The 15,400-nt window shown below is 40.2% G+C and overlaps 1 protein-coding gene across 5 annotated transcripts in view; it reads left to right on the forward strand.

The window, feature by feature from the left end:
• The first annotated feature begins 1,246 nt into the window (after positions 1–1,246).
• Positions 1,247–15,400, forward strand: part of LOC134349225 (uncharacterized) — a 155,789-nt gene continuing 141,635 nt past the window's right edge. For 2 of the 5 annotated variants that reach the window (XM_063053236.1, XM_063053232.1), the window contains exon 1: positions 1,247–1,441. The gene's annotated coding sequence lies outside the window, so the exon portion shown is untranslated. Of the gene's footprint in view, positions 1,442–6,940; positions 7,041–8,327; positions 8,482–11,844; positions 11,965–15,400 lie in introns of those variants that run through there. The other 3 variants (XM_063053233.1, XM_063053235.1, XM_063053234.1) reach the window with 3 other exon arrangements.

A 15,400-nucleotide genomic window follows, 5' to 3' on the forward strand; every position in this document is an offset into this window, starting at 1 on the left:
GATCCAATACCAACTTAACTTTTCCAAACTACTTGCATATTGAAATCCACCATGACAATTGTAACATTGCTCTTATCACATGCATTTTCTACCTTCCTTTGTAATTTATACCTCACATCCTGACTACTATTCGGAAGCCTGTATATATCTCCCATTGGGATGTTTTTATCCTTAATTCTACCCACAAGGATTCTCCAGCTTCTGATCCTATGCTGCTTCTTTCTAAGGATATGATTTCATTTTTTTAACCAAAAAGCCACCATATCCCCTCTGACCACCTGCCTGTCTTTTCAATATGATGTGTATCCTGGGATGCTTAGCTCCCAGCTATGATGTTCTTTTAACCGATTCCATGATGCCCACAACATCATACCTGCCATTTTCTAGCTCATCTGCTTTATGTTGTATAGTCTGTGTATTAAAATATAAAATCTTCATTCCTGTATTCACCATCCTTCTTCTCAATCCTGTCTCCTTGTTACCTGAAGTTATATTCTTATCCCTTTCTGAGCTTTCTGTCTGATACTTTATTAGGGACAAAACATCTCCTGCACTGTCCTTCCCTTTTATTTTATCCATACATTTCCACGCTGTTGATTCGAACACCCTCCTATTTAGTTTTAAGCTTTATCCACAGCCCTAGTTATGTGATTTGCCAGGATCCTGGTCCCAACATGGTTCAGAAAATGTGATAATTCATGTAACGTATATGTGGATGAAGAGATTTTGAATTTCCCACTACAGGGTGGCATGGTAGCACAGCAGTTGCATAATGCTTTAGAGCACCAGCGACACAGGTTCAATTCCTACCCATGTCTGAACGGAGTTGGTATGTTCTCCTTGCGACTGCATGCATTTCCTCCAGGTGCTCCAGTTTCCTCCCACATTCCAAAGACGTACGGATTAGGGTCAGTAAATTGTGGGCATGCTGTGTTGGCGCCAGAAGAATGGCGACATCAGAGGGCGCCCTCAGCACCTCCTCAAACCGTGTTGGTCGTTGAGGTAAAATAAAAACACATTCACTATTTGTTTCAATGTTTCAATGCACACATGACAAATAAAGCTAACCTTTACATCTTCACAGAGAACTACAGTGATAGGGATAGGCTTGCACTTGACCTACAAGGAAGTAGTGAGATATGGGAAAAGAGCGAGACTATGACTTCAGTGACAATGCAATTCTAATCTTTACTGATTGCTATTAAACGAAGTTGAACTCTGCCCAGCACGTACATAATGAAACCAGCGTAGATTATACAACTGGCACCCGGAAAAACCCAACATCGAGAACTATTTTCTACACTAACAGAAAAACATTACTTTTTTTTTTAATTTAGAAAACAAATAAGTTGCCAATCAGCATCCTAAACTTGTGTTGTGTGATAATGAATTGAACCTCTGTATTTTTTCCTCTGTGAAGAAATTTACTAAGCATTGTAAGGTAGGTGGCCTTCGCTTTTTATTTAACGTCTAGCTACATTTACTTTTGATTAATATTATGGTTTATTTCATGAGGTCTATGCTGAAATCTTCAAATGTTTCAAATGATGAACAACTTCTTTAATCTCAGATATTGTGTATATTCTTTCTTTTCTCAGAATGGATTATTTTGTTTTCTTATATTTGCTCACAGCACAGCAGAGTAGTGATAAGCACAACATTTTACAGTACAGGTGACACACTTTCAATTCCCACCGTTGCCTGTAAGGAATATCTATATTCTCCCCGTGATCACATGGGTTTTCTCTGGGTGCTCCGGCATCCTCCCATGGCCTAAAGACACACCGGCTTGTAGGTTAATTAGTCATTGTAGATTGTCCTGTGCTTAGACTTGATTAAATCGGGAGCTTGCTGGGTGGTGGGGCCCAATGGGCTGGAAAGGTCTAATTTCCTCTGTATCTCAATAAATAAATAAACAAACATGGGAGGATGCCAATCGCAAACAAGAGAAAATCTGCAGATGCTGGAAATCCAAGTAATACACACAAAATGCTGGAGGAACTCAGCGGGCCAGGTAGCACCTATGGAAAAGAGTGAACAGTTGGTGTTTCGGGCTGAGACCCTTCATTAGGACTGGAATGAAAGATGAGGAGTCAGAGTAAGAAAGTGGGGGAAGGGGAGGAAATGCCACAAGCTGATAGCTGAGATCGGGGGGAGCAGGATGGGGTGAAGTAAAGAGCTGGGAAGTTGATTAGTGAAAGAGATACAGGGCTGGAGAAGGGGGAATCTGATAGGAGAGGAAGGAGGCGATTGGCTAAATAGGTCCATACTGACTCTCAATAATTCCATCAATACCATAACACCGTCTATTTCTGCATAACCTATTTTCACACACATCTCCATCAAATCTCCCTTGATTTTCCAAACACCCATACACGGCAGGAATAAGTTACAACAGTGGTTCTCAATATAACCGTATAACCATATAACAATTACAGCACGGAAACAGGCCATCTCGGCCCTTCTAGTCCATGCCGAACTCTTACTCTCACCTAGTTCCACCAACTTGCACTCAGCCCATAACCCTTCATTCCTTTCCTGTCCATATATCTATCCAATTTAACTTTAAATGACAACATCAAACCTGCCTCAAGCACTTCTGCTGGAAGCTTGTTCCACACAGCTACCACTCTCTGAGTAAAGAAGTTCCCCCTTGTGTTACCCCTAAACTTTTACCCCCTAACTCTCAACTCATGTCCTCTTGTTTGAATCTCCCCTACTCTCAATGGAAAAAGCCTATCCACATCAACTCTATCTATCCCCCTCATAATTTTAAATACCTCTATCAAGTACCCCCTCAACCTTCTATGCTCCAAAGAATGAAGACCCAACTTATTCAACCTTTCTCTGTAACTTAGGAGATGAAACCCAGACAACATTCTAGTAAATCTCCTCTGTACTTTCTCAATTTTATTGATATCTTTCCCATAATTCGGTGACCAGAACTGTACACAATACTCCAAGTTTGGTCTTACCAATGCCTTATACAATTTCAACATTACATCCCAACTCCTGTACTCAATGCTCTGATTACTAAAGGCCAGCATACCAAATGCTTTCTTCACCACCATATCCACATGAGATTCCACCTTCAGGTAACTATGCACCATCATTCCTAGATCCCTCTGTTCTACTGCATTCTTCAATGCCCTACCATTTACCATGTATGTCCTATTTTGATTAGTCCTACCAAAATGTAGCACCTCACATTTATCAACATTAAACTCCATCTGCCATCTTTCAGCCCACTCTTCTCAATGGTCTAAATCTCTCTGGAAGCTTTGAAAACCTACTTCATTATCCACAACTCCACCTATCTTAGTATCATCTGCATACTTATTAATCCAATTTACCACCCCATCATCCAGATCATTAATATATATGATAAACAACATTGGACCCAGTACAGATCCCTGAGGCACACCACTAGACACCATCCTGCAATCTGACACACAGTTATCCACCACTACTCTCTGGCGTCTCCCATCCAGCCACTGCTGAATCCATTTTACTACTTCAATATTAATGCCTAACGATTGAACCTTCCTAACTAACCTTCCATATGGAACCTTGTCAAAGGCCTTACTGATGTCCAAATAGACAACATCTACCACTTTATCCTTGTCAACTTTCCTAGTAACCTCTTCAAAAAATTCAATAAGGTTTGTCAAACATGATCTTCCACGCACAAATCCATCTTGACTGTTCCTAATCAGACCCTGTCTATCCAGATAATTATATATGCCATCTCTAAGAATACTTTCCATCAATTTACCCACCACTGATGTCAAACTCACAGGCCAATAGTTGCTAGGCTTACTCTTAGAACCCTTTTTAAACAATGGAACAACATGAGCAATACGCCAGTCCTCCGGCACCATCCCCGTTTCTAATGGCATTTGAAATATTTCTATCAGAGCCCCTGCTATTTCTACACTAACTTCCCTCAATGTCCTAGGGAATATCCTGTCCAGACCTGGAGGCTTATCCACTTTTATATTCCTTAAAAGCATCGGTACTTCCTTTTCTTTAATCATCATAATTTCCATAACTACACTTCTTGTTTCCCTTACCTTACACAATTCAATATCCTTCTCCTTAGTGAATACCGAAGAAAAGAAATTGTTCAAAATCTCTCCCATCTCTTTTGGTTCCGCACATAGCCATCCACTCTGATTCTCTAAGGGACCAATTTTATCCCTCACTATCCTTTTACTATTAATATAACGATAGAAACCCTTTGGATTTATTTTCACCTTACTTGCCAAAACTGCCTCATATCTTCTTTTAGCTTTTCTAATTTCTTTCTTCAGATTGTTTTTACATTCTTTATATTCCTCGAGCACCTCATTTACTCCAAGCTGTCTGTATTTATTGTAGATCCCTCTCTTTTTCTGAACCAAGTTTCCAATATCCCTTGAAAACCATGGCTCTCTCGAACTTTTAACCTTTCCTTTCAACCTAACAGGAACATAAAGTTCCTGTACCTTCAAAATTTCACCTTTAAATGACCTCCACTTCTCTATTACATCCTTCCCATAAAACAAATAGTGCCAATCCACTCCTTCTAAATCCTTTCGCATCTCCTCAAAGTTAGCCCTTCTCCAATCAAAAATCTCAACCCTGGGTCCAATCCTATCCTTCTCCATAATTATATTGAAACTAACGGTATTGTGATCACTGGACCTGAAGTGCTCCCCAACACATACCTCCGTCACCTGCCCTATCTCATTCCCTAACAGGAGATCCAACACTGCCCCTTCTCTAGTTGGTACCTCTATGTATTGCTGCAAAAAACTATCATGCACACATTTTACAAACTCCAAACCATCCAGCCCTTTTACAGAATGGGTTTCCCGGTCTATGTGTGGAAAATTAAAATCTCCCACAATCACAACCTTGTGCTTACTACAAATATCTGCTATCTCCTTACAAATTTGCTCCTCCAATTCTCGGTCCCCATTAGGTGGTCTATAATACACCCCTATAAGTGTTACTACACCTTTCCCATTCCTCAATTCCCCCCAAATAGCCTCCCTAGAGGAGTCCTCTAATCTATCTTGCCAAAGCACTGCTGTTATATCTTCTCTGACTAGCAATGCAACACATCCCCCTCTTGCCCCTCCGATTCTATCACACCTGAAGCAATGAAATCCAGGAATATTTAGTTGCCAATCACACCCTTCCTGCAACCATGTTTCACTAATAGCTACAACATCATATTTCCAGGTATCAATCCATGCTCTAAGCTCATCCACCTTTCTTACAATGCTCCTAGCATTAAAATAGATGCATTTAAGAAACTCTCCACCTCTTACTCTCTGTTTATTCCTAATGGAGCAAAGAACTTTATCTTTTTCTTCCTTCTCCCCTACATCTTCAGTCTGTGTGCTCCCGTTCTCTGTCCCCTGCCTATCCTCCCTCACACACTGTCTACTAGCTTTCTCTATTTGTGAACTAACCTCCTCACTCCTAGTCTCTTCAATTTGATTCCCACCCCCCAACCATTCTAGTTTAAATTCTCCTCAGTAGCCTTCACAAATCTCCCTGCCAGGATATTGGTCCCCCTAGGATTCAAGTGCAACCCATCCTTTTTTACAGGTCACTCCTGCGCCAAAAGAGGTCCCACTGATCCAAAAACTTGAATCCCTGCCCCCTGCTCCAATCCCTCAGCCACGCATTTATCCTCCACCTCATTGCATTCCTACTCTCACTGTCGCGTGTCACAGGCAGTAATCCTGAGATTACTACCCTTGCGGTCCTTCTTCTCAACTCCCTTCCTACCTCCCTATATTCTCTTTACAGGACTTCTTCCCTCTTCCTACCTATGTCATTGGTACCTATATGTACCACGATCTCTGGCTCCTCATCCTCCCACTTCAGGATATCTTGGACGCAATCGGAAACATCCCGGACCCTGGCACCAGGGAGGTAAACTACCAACCGGGTCTCCTGACTGCGTCCACAGAATCACCTATTGACCCCCTAACTATTGAGTCCCCTATTACTACTGCCCTCCTCTTCCTTTCCTTACCCTTCTGAGTTGCAGGGCCGGACTCTGTGCCGGCGGCACGGCCATTGTCGCTTCCCCCAGGTAAGCTGTCCCCCCCAACAGTACTCAATCAAGAGTACTTATTGTCAAGGGGCACAGCCATTGGGGTACTCTCTAGTATCTGACCCTTCCCCTTCCTAACCATGACCCACTTGTTACGTAACCGGCAACAATGAATATCAATTAAGACAGGTTATATAAAACAATCAAACATTTATTAAACACGGATAAACAATAAAACAACAAACAAAAACCTTAACCGGAAGTTAACCGCTATGCGGCTGTTCAACAAATCGTCACTCGGTACTGATTCTTAAAGTGACAAATGCAAAAACAGTTCTTAAAATGGTAAATTTAAAGACAGTTCTTCGAATGGTAAATTTTAAAGTCCAAGAGATTTATACAGTCAATTAGGAGAGACTTTCATGAAGCAACGAATTCCTCGAAGACACGGCGTCACTACCACTCCCAGTCAGACCCTGCCCTGTCCACAGGAGTCATGGCGACAGAAATAAGGTAGTTTTAAAGGCACTGACTTTCCTCCGTAGAATAATCTTGCACAGTCTTCCTGCCACTTTTAGCAGAGGCTGTCCAATGCAGATCACTCTTTCTTGAACGAATTCAGTAAAGGTCGATCCTTTCCAAACCCGTCGGACGTCTCCTTCAAGGTCTCGTCTTCACTCTCCAATGTTACTGAAAAGATAGCTTAACAAACCTGGCAGCAATTGTCAAACTGCTGGCTCAGACTTCTGTACCTTACGTTAGAATATAAAACTCCGTTTAAGATCAGAACTGTGTCATAATGCAAATACACAGCGGAGCGCAATATCTCATTAACGTTCTAACTGGAAAAACTAACTGCGTCACCTGAGGTCTTCCCTTATATAGCTGTGGTGAACATGTTATCACGTGACCTCACATCGGCGGGAAAATTACATCAGGTGACCTCCAAAAGACCATTACATCTTTCTCACAAGATCTTCTTGAGGTATGTAACACACTTGTCTTCCTCCCGTGGCCTCGGTGTGACCACCTGCCTATAATTCCACTCTATCAACTCCTCACTCTCCCTGACCAGGTGAAGGTCATTGAGCTGCATCTCCAGTTCCCTAACACGGTCCTTTAGGAGCTGCAGCTCAGCACGCCTGGCACAGATGTGGACATCCGGGAGGCTGGGAGACTCCAGGACCCCCCACATCCGACACCGAGAACAGCAAGCTGCACTCACACTCATACTTCCCCCCTTGTCCTGAAATAACAGGAAAAATTGAAAACCAAACCTTCTTCGCCTTGCTTGTTTCCGCCTAAGCCCGTTGAGCCAAAGCCCTTAGGCTTTCACTCTGCTCCCGGCTCACTCTGCAGCCCGCTGTATAAGGCTGTGTTCCCTTTAAATCTTGCACGCTCCACTGCCTGACGTCACATGCCTGCGCAGTCCCGCCTCTCTTAACTCCGATGAAAAAATGAAAAATTCAAAATGGCTTCCGCCGCACTCCCGCTCCAATTCTCAGACTGCCTTCTCCGAATATGAGCCGTACCAGGGGGCCATGACAGATTTCACAGGGGCCACAAGTAAAAGAAAACAAGAAACTAAGGGCTACAGAGTTGCTGAATGGGCCATGATAAGTTTACTGTTTTAATGAAATATTACTAAAACATATGAGTAAAAAAAGAAATGAATATATGTAACTTAATTGGAAATCTGAATGAAATGGGAGAAAATATGCCAAATGATGCAAATGTGGGAACAAAACAGCTTAGCCTGAGTGTGGTGATGGTGGGGGGGTGGTTGCAGCACATCATTCACCATCTCTGTTCCTGCTTGACCATGCACAAATCACCATTCACACCCTGTACGGCAGCTCACGCTCCACATCCACCCCCAAATCACTGATTATACAGCGGGCAGGGAGGCATGACCCAGCAGGATACCCTGCAACGTGGCCCACCAGTTAGTGATTATGATAAATCTGTTATTGATAAATACGTGTTGATAGGGAGCCATCTGCATCTAATCCCAACTGAGAGATTGTCAGAAGATGCCAAGTTTTCCATATCAAAATCCTTCTCAGAAGGGGATTGATATGGAAAACTTGACGTGGCCAGTGTTGCAGTAATCTATTTAAAATGGTTATGAGTATCACAAACAAACTGAAGACTGGGCAGGACTGTCAGCAGCAAGGCCAATCAGCGTGTATGCAGCAGGAAGCCGGATCAGTTTGCTTTACACCCACCTGTGCACGTAATAATACTTACAAGACGTGACATGAAGGCTGTAGTTACTGCAGTGGAGTCATCTGGCAGGAGGGGTTACACTGCAAAGAAGCAAAAATACGTGAAGTCCACCACTGCCTCACTATCTACCACTATAATTTCCATTAAATCACTGATACTTACCATATTTTGAAAAGAAATTCAATTCACTTTTCTTGGTGAGTACATGCTCTTTATTGCCACATAGAATTTGCACATATAATAGCAATTTTAAAAAGGATTTGCCTAATAAATTAAATTGTTTTTTAAAATACTACCTAGAAAGCTGGTTTTATTTTAAAAAAATACTAATTATTTTGATTATAATTCTTTGACATTTACTAGTTCTTTATAGAGGCTACTCACACAATATTTAAGAATATTATACATATTATAAATGAAGTATCCTACTTAGAGCTTTGAAATAGTTCTGTTTTTCACAAATACCTGTAATATTATATTTGACATATAATAATACCTACACCTGTTAAAATGTAAGTATTGACTGTATAATAGAATAATTAGTACAGTTGACCAATAACAAACTTTAGCAACTATGGAAGGTAGGGGCCACAGAGGTAAGTGAAAGTCACAAGTCACAGGCAGAAAAAAAAAGTTGAAAACCATTGAGTTACAACATCTACCAACCAACACATTTTTTAGAAGTGGAAAGAAACTGAAGCAATGGGTAGGGTGGAAATCCCATATTGTTTCATGGACAATATGACAAATTCATACATATGCTACCAGAGGTCACAATTTACCCACTGAAGCTATGAGTAACTGGAACTACCTGCTGCACCACCACATTACAGAGTGCCTGTCATTTTAAACATCGTGTGTGCATTGAACACTCCTGGTTACTGGGTTAGATACAGTGCTGAACTTTCTCTATGTTATCCTGGCAGTATCCCTTCACCACTTTATACTATGTATGGACATTCAATGTTGATGGAGCATAAGTTTTAGGCAGAAATCTATTTTACAGAGTTTGATTCTGAGTTCAGTGCTCTGTTACTTGAACTGAAACCTAATCTGAAATTCATGAAGCCTTGCCTCTCCTTGAGCAAATAGATTGCACTCTAATTGTTCATTGTTCTGTAAGCATTTATAAGGCATTAAGCAAACAAAAATGTTATATTATCATCAGTCTCCAAAGCATGATCTATGGTAAGATAATAACCAGCTCAGTCAATGCATCTACGATAAGTAATTACTCAAATTTATCTATATGTATGAACCATCACAGAAACAGGAAAAGACATTTTGTACTTTCCCTGCCTTTATTTTTCAAAGCAGTCACAGATTAACATCAACTGCCCATGCCTTCAACTTCTCCCTGTTTTAAATACATTCTTTGAATTGAGGCCTGGGTTGGGTCTGTCATGATCAAATGTAATGGCGGGGCAGGCCTGAGGAGCAAAGTAGCTTGCTCCTCCTCCTGTTTTCTTGTGTGTGCTTGTATGTTATTTATTGTAATATATTTGGGTCCATGCCAGTTTCAACTAAACAACCAATCCCATTCCCTTAATCAACACTGCAGATCTTCTCTTGTTTGGCATTCCCTTAATCCTTATTTTCTTATATGACTCTGAAAATTACTCCTCCCATGTCCATCAATTCTCTATTGGTTCTTTTGCTACTTAGCCCTTGTTAAAAGAGTTTTTGATAATCACCAGTAAACCTGCTAGCATATCAAAGAAACTGGAGCACTTGACAGAAGCCTCTATCATCCCAGAAGGAATATGCAAACTCCCCTCAGGCAGCAGTCAAATTTAGGGTTCAATCCAGGATCTTGAAGTTGTGAAATAGCAGCACTAACCACTTACAGTTCCACCATGCAGCTTGACATCCTCTTTTGGTCATGCACTTTCCTGAAGTTGACGGGATCCTCATTCGTACAGTAAGAATTGAGTGCACTGCGGCTTTGAAAGACTGCCTATGGTGTGTCTTTCATACCGAATGTTGGTAGCAGAAAAAAAGATCTAGGGCTCTGGCAAACATATAGATTTTTAAAATTTCCCTTATGAGGCTAGGATGGACCATATAATGTCCAGAATCCCCACAAATGGCTTGAATTTCTCATTGTAAACAACTACAAAAATATGCATTGGAAAGCTTTCCAGAAAGCATTGGCTAGACTGGAATTTGACATTTAACCTCTATTTGAATCCAGTTAAAGATCTACATTGTGCTACACAAAAGTTAGATCCAATGAGACTGTTTTGTGGAGCCAGCAAGAGTCTGCAGAACACAAAATAAACATGTCGTTGCCTGTGCAATGCGGCTATATTTTTATGCAATGGAATAAAACAGATCATTATCAGCATAAACATAGATGTGGGTGATAAAATTAAAAATGATTCTGTGATACGATTTGTGTAAAAATGAGACCATTATGGTTTCTTGTTAAAAAAATTGAGCTTTGCCAGACATTTCAATTTCTTGAAAGCTGTATTTTTTAAACAGGACCACATATCCAATATATTCAATTTTGACTGCAGTTCTACTTTTCAGTGAATGTTATGCTCATCAGGGGATGATGTTAAAAAAGAAAACATGGAAGTTATTAAATAAGTTTTAAGAACATAATCATCATTTCCTTTGCTTAACCATTCAGCATCACGCTGGATGTTATGCAAATACTTTTTTTGACACTTGTTATTCATGTCAGATCCAAATAAAACTTTTTTTTTAAAATTAGGCCACAATTTGTATATCAAGGGAGATTAACATACCAAAATTTAGTAGTCTGTTGTAAATCACTTCAACAGCTGAGTTTCTACAAACTCCAGGGGAGGAAATTCCAAATACTCACCACCCTCTGACTGGAAAGAATTACTTCTTGTCACCGTTCTAAACAGCTCACCCCTTATTCTGAGATGGTGACCTGTGGATACAGATGCCTCAGCCAAGGGAAATATTCTCCCTGAATTAACCTGTCAAGCTCTGCAAGAAAGTTGTAAGTTTTAGTGAAAACTGTGTACAATATTTCAGGTCTCACCCATGCTCTACACAATATAAATTCATTATTTTTGTATTCAAATACCTTGTAATAAAGGTTAATAAAATATTTGCCTTCATAATCACTTGATGCACCTGCAATATTGGCTTTTAGTGATATGTGTAGAAACATACGCAGGTCCTTTTGAACATCCACATAATATAAAACCCACCCAAAGAGCTTTTGATGCAGTCATGTTTTGGAATATTCAGAAATGTCAAAATTGTATGATCACAGTTTGAAGGGCTTATGAGGTCAACCATCCAAATTCTCCCAGGTTTTAAAAAAATTGTGTAGCTTTGTTCTTTCAATGAATCAGAATAGAACAACTGCAGTATAGAGTAGTATAATCTTCGAAGAGACAGAACGAGTTAAGTTGACCTTATTACCTGTAAATTCATTTGACAATCCATGGAATTTATATTAGCATTCCCCTTCAGTTTACTTGCACAACTCTGCCCTATTTGCCAATATTATTTGTCTAACATTTATTAACTTCACTCTATATGACGTAGTTTCAAGTACACGGAAGTGTGTTCTGGTAATGACTTAGTGGTGCATTTTAATGTTAGCGAACATTATCATTGTGTTTGGGCAAAATATTGACATACACTGAAATAATTTGTCTATGGAGGCTGTGGACCCAAAGTAAAACGTGGTAAGTGCTTAAAGTTCTTCGGATTCCTTATGATTTAAAAATATTAAGAATGAAAAGGCAATGTATTATGCTCAGTATTCACAAGAGTTGTAACTGTTTGTAAATCATTGATCTAAGTGAGAATTACTGATATTTTCAGTTCTTACTGAAGCTGAGTCAGGAGAGTTAGAAAACTAGAAGAAAGGTGAAAAAGAATTACAATTTCTTTTTTTTAATTTCTATCCATCAAAATTGAATTTATTTACATTTTTTATTAAACGTCATTATCTTTTTAGTATTTTCTTTCTATTTTAATATATTCACATGTTAACATTGTGGCAAGCCAGAGAATAAATTGCTGGGGCCCTGGCAGATATTTTTATATTATTTTTAGCCACAGATGAAACCTGCAAGGACAAGCCAGAGAACTAGAGTCTACTGAACAAGTCAGAGAATTCAATTGTGGGAAAGTCACTGGAGGTGATTTAAGAAACAGGATCTACCTGCATTTGGAAATGCAAGGGCCAATTAGAGATTTTAAACATGACTATGAGTGTGGGAAATCGTGTTTCTTGAATTTGATTTAGCTTTTTTTGAAGAGGTGACCAAGGAGACTAAGAAGATGTTAGGTATTGTCTACATGGGCTATAACAAAGTCCTGCATGGTAGGCTGGCCCAAAAGGTTAGATCATATGGAATCCAGGATGTGCTATCCCATTGGATTCAAAATTAACTTGGTGGTAGGAGTCAGAGAGTGATAATGAAGTATTATGTTTTATATTAGAGGACGATGACACAGAGATTGGTGCTAGGCCTACCATTATTAACTATTTGGATGAGAATGCAGTAGGCATTGTTCGCAAGTTTATGGATGACATCAAAGTTGGTGGTGAAGTGGAAAATGAAGATGTTATCTAAGATTACAACAAGATCTAGATCAGCTGAGAAAATGGGCAAAGACTGACGAAGGGAATTTAACTTTGATAAGTGTTAGATGTTGCATTTTGGAAAGTTAAACCACGGCAGGACTTGCACAATAAATAACAGAGCCCTGGAGAGTGTTAGAAAACAGAGAGTCATTGGATACAAGTATGTATTTCTTGAAGGTGGTGGCACAGGTAGATAGGGTGATGAACTTGCCTTCATCTGTCAACAATAGATGGAGCAAACTGTTATAAATGTAAAGACATTGGTGATCCCACTCCTGGTGTTATGTGTAGTTCTGCTCCAGGAAGGACATCATTAATCTGGAAAGAATGCAGACAATATTCACAATGATGTTACCAGGACATAGAAACATAGAAAATAGGTGCAAGAGTAGGCCATTCGGCCCTTTGAGCCTGCACCGCCATTTATTATGATCATGGCTGATCCTCCAACTCAGAACCCCGCCCCACCCTTCCCTCCATACCCCCTGACCCCCATAGCCACAAGGGCCATATCTAACTCCCTCTTAAATATAGCCAATGAACTGGCCTCAACTGTTTCCTGTGGCAGAGAATTCGACAGATTCACCACTCTCTGTGTGAAGAAGTTTTTCCTAATCTCGGTCCTAAAAGGCTTCCCCTCTATCCTCAAACTGTGGCCCCTCGTTCTGGACTTCCCCAACATCGGGAACAATCTTCCTGCATCTAGCCTGTCCAATCCCTTTAGGATCTTATACGTTTCAATCAGATCCTCCCTCAATCTTCTAAATTCCAACGAGTACAAGCCCAGTTCATCCAGTCTTTCTTCATATGAAAGTCCTGCCATCCCAGGAATCAATCTGGTGAACCTTCTTTGTACTCCCTCTATGGCAAGGACTGAATGACTTGAGTTATAAGGACAGCCTTGATAGGCTGGGACATATTTTACCTGCAGGGTAGGACACTGAGGGGTGACTTTATCGAGGTATATAAAACCATGTAGGGCATAGAAAAGGTGAAAGATCAGTCATTTTCCCAGGTAAAGGAGCCTAAAACTAGAGGACATAGATACAAGGTGAGAGGGGAAACTGTAGAGGAGACCTGGGAGGCAACTTTTTCACATAGTGAGTGCTGATTTTGAGGAACAAACTGCTAGAAGAAGTGGTAGAGGCAAATATAATTATAGCTTTTAAAAGACATTTATACATGAACTCAAGGTACATGAATTCAAGATTCAAGATTGTTTAATGTCATTTCTAGTGCACAAGTGTAAAGAAGAACAAAATAATTATTACTCCAGATCCAATGCAGAACAAAAACAAAACACAATAAGATACAGAATACAATGATAAAACAAACCACAATAAATATAAATACATAAGATAGCTTATATACATAGATTGATTGTATGTCCATAAAGTCACGCTAGGTACAGAAGTGTCTGTACATACGGTAAGGTGACTGACAGAAAATGATAAAGTAGTGGTGGTTGAGAGTGTGGAGGGAAAGGTTCGTGGGTGCAGGTGTTGATCAGTTTTACTGCTTGGAGAAAGTAACTCTATTTGATTCTGGTGGTCCTGGCATGGATGCTAAGTGACCTCCTCCCTCCTGGGAGTGGGACAAAAAGACCATGCTCAGGCTGGGTGGGATCCTTCATGATGTTGCTGGCCTTTTTCCAGCACCTCTCTACATATATATGTCCTTGATGGCAGGTAGGCTGGTACTGGTGATGCATTGGGCAGTTTTGACAATCCACTTCAGTGCAGTTTCCATACCAACCAGGGATGCAGCTTGTTAGGATGCTCTCTGCTATGCATCTGTAGAAGGACGTGGGTATTGCTGGACATAGTTCAGCTCTCATCAGCCTCCTGAGAAATTAGAGATGTTGGTGAGCTTTCCTGATTGAATAGGAAGGGTTTAGAGGGATATGGGAAAAACACAGGCAAGTGGGATTGCCAATTTGGTTGGTATGAATAAGAGGAGCCAAAGAGCAGCGAGCTTGAACAGAACATAAGATCATAAAACTCAGAAGAAATACTGGACTATTTGGACCTGATGCATGTTAGCTGTTGAATAAAATTATTCTGATATTTTATTTCAGTGCCAATCCTTTATCCATTGATTCTCTTCAGAATATACACAGTAATTGAAACTCCACAGCTTTCTAGGAGAGAGAATTCCAAAGAATCACTTCCCTTTCTCTGGATGATGAAACTTGTTCCCATTTCATTTCTGAATGGCCAATATTTTACTCTGAGACTGTGAATCCTGGTTTGAGACCTTATCTAGCGGAAACATGCCTAGAAAGAATTTTATATGATTTAAAGAGATCATCATCATTGTTCAAAACTCTTAAGAGTAGAGGCCCAATCTTGTTAATCGCTCTTCATAGGACAGAACCTACATCCCAAGTATCACTCTGGTTAAATTTCATTGCATTCCCTTAAATGCAAGTATAATCCTTCAACAAACTCTATACAATCCTCCTAGGACTCAACATAGCAACAACAAAATTTCCCTAACCTTGAAATCAAATACTCCACAACAAAAGC

This window comes from Mobula hypostoma, chromosome 7 (assembly GCF_963921235.1).
Source record: "Mobula hypostoma chromosome 7, sMobHyp1.1, whole genome shotgun sequence".
NCBI lineage: Eukaryota > Metazoa > Chordata > Chondrichthyes > Myliobatiformes > Myliobatidae > Mobula > Mobula hypostoma.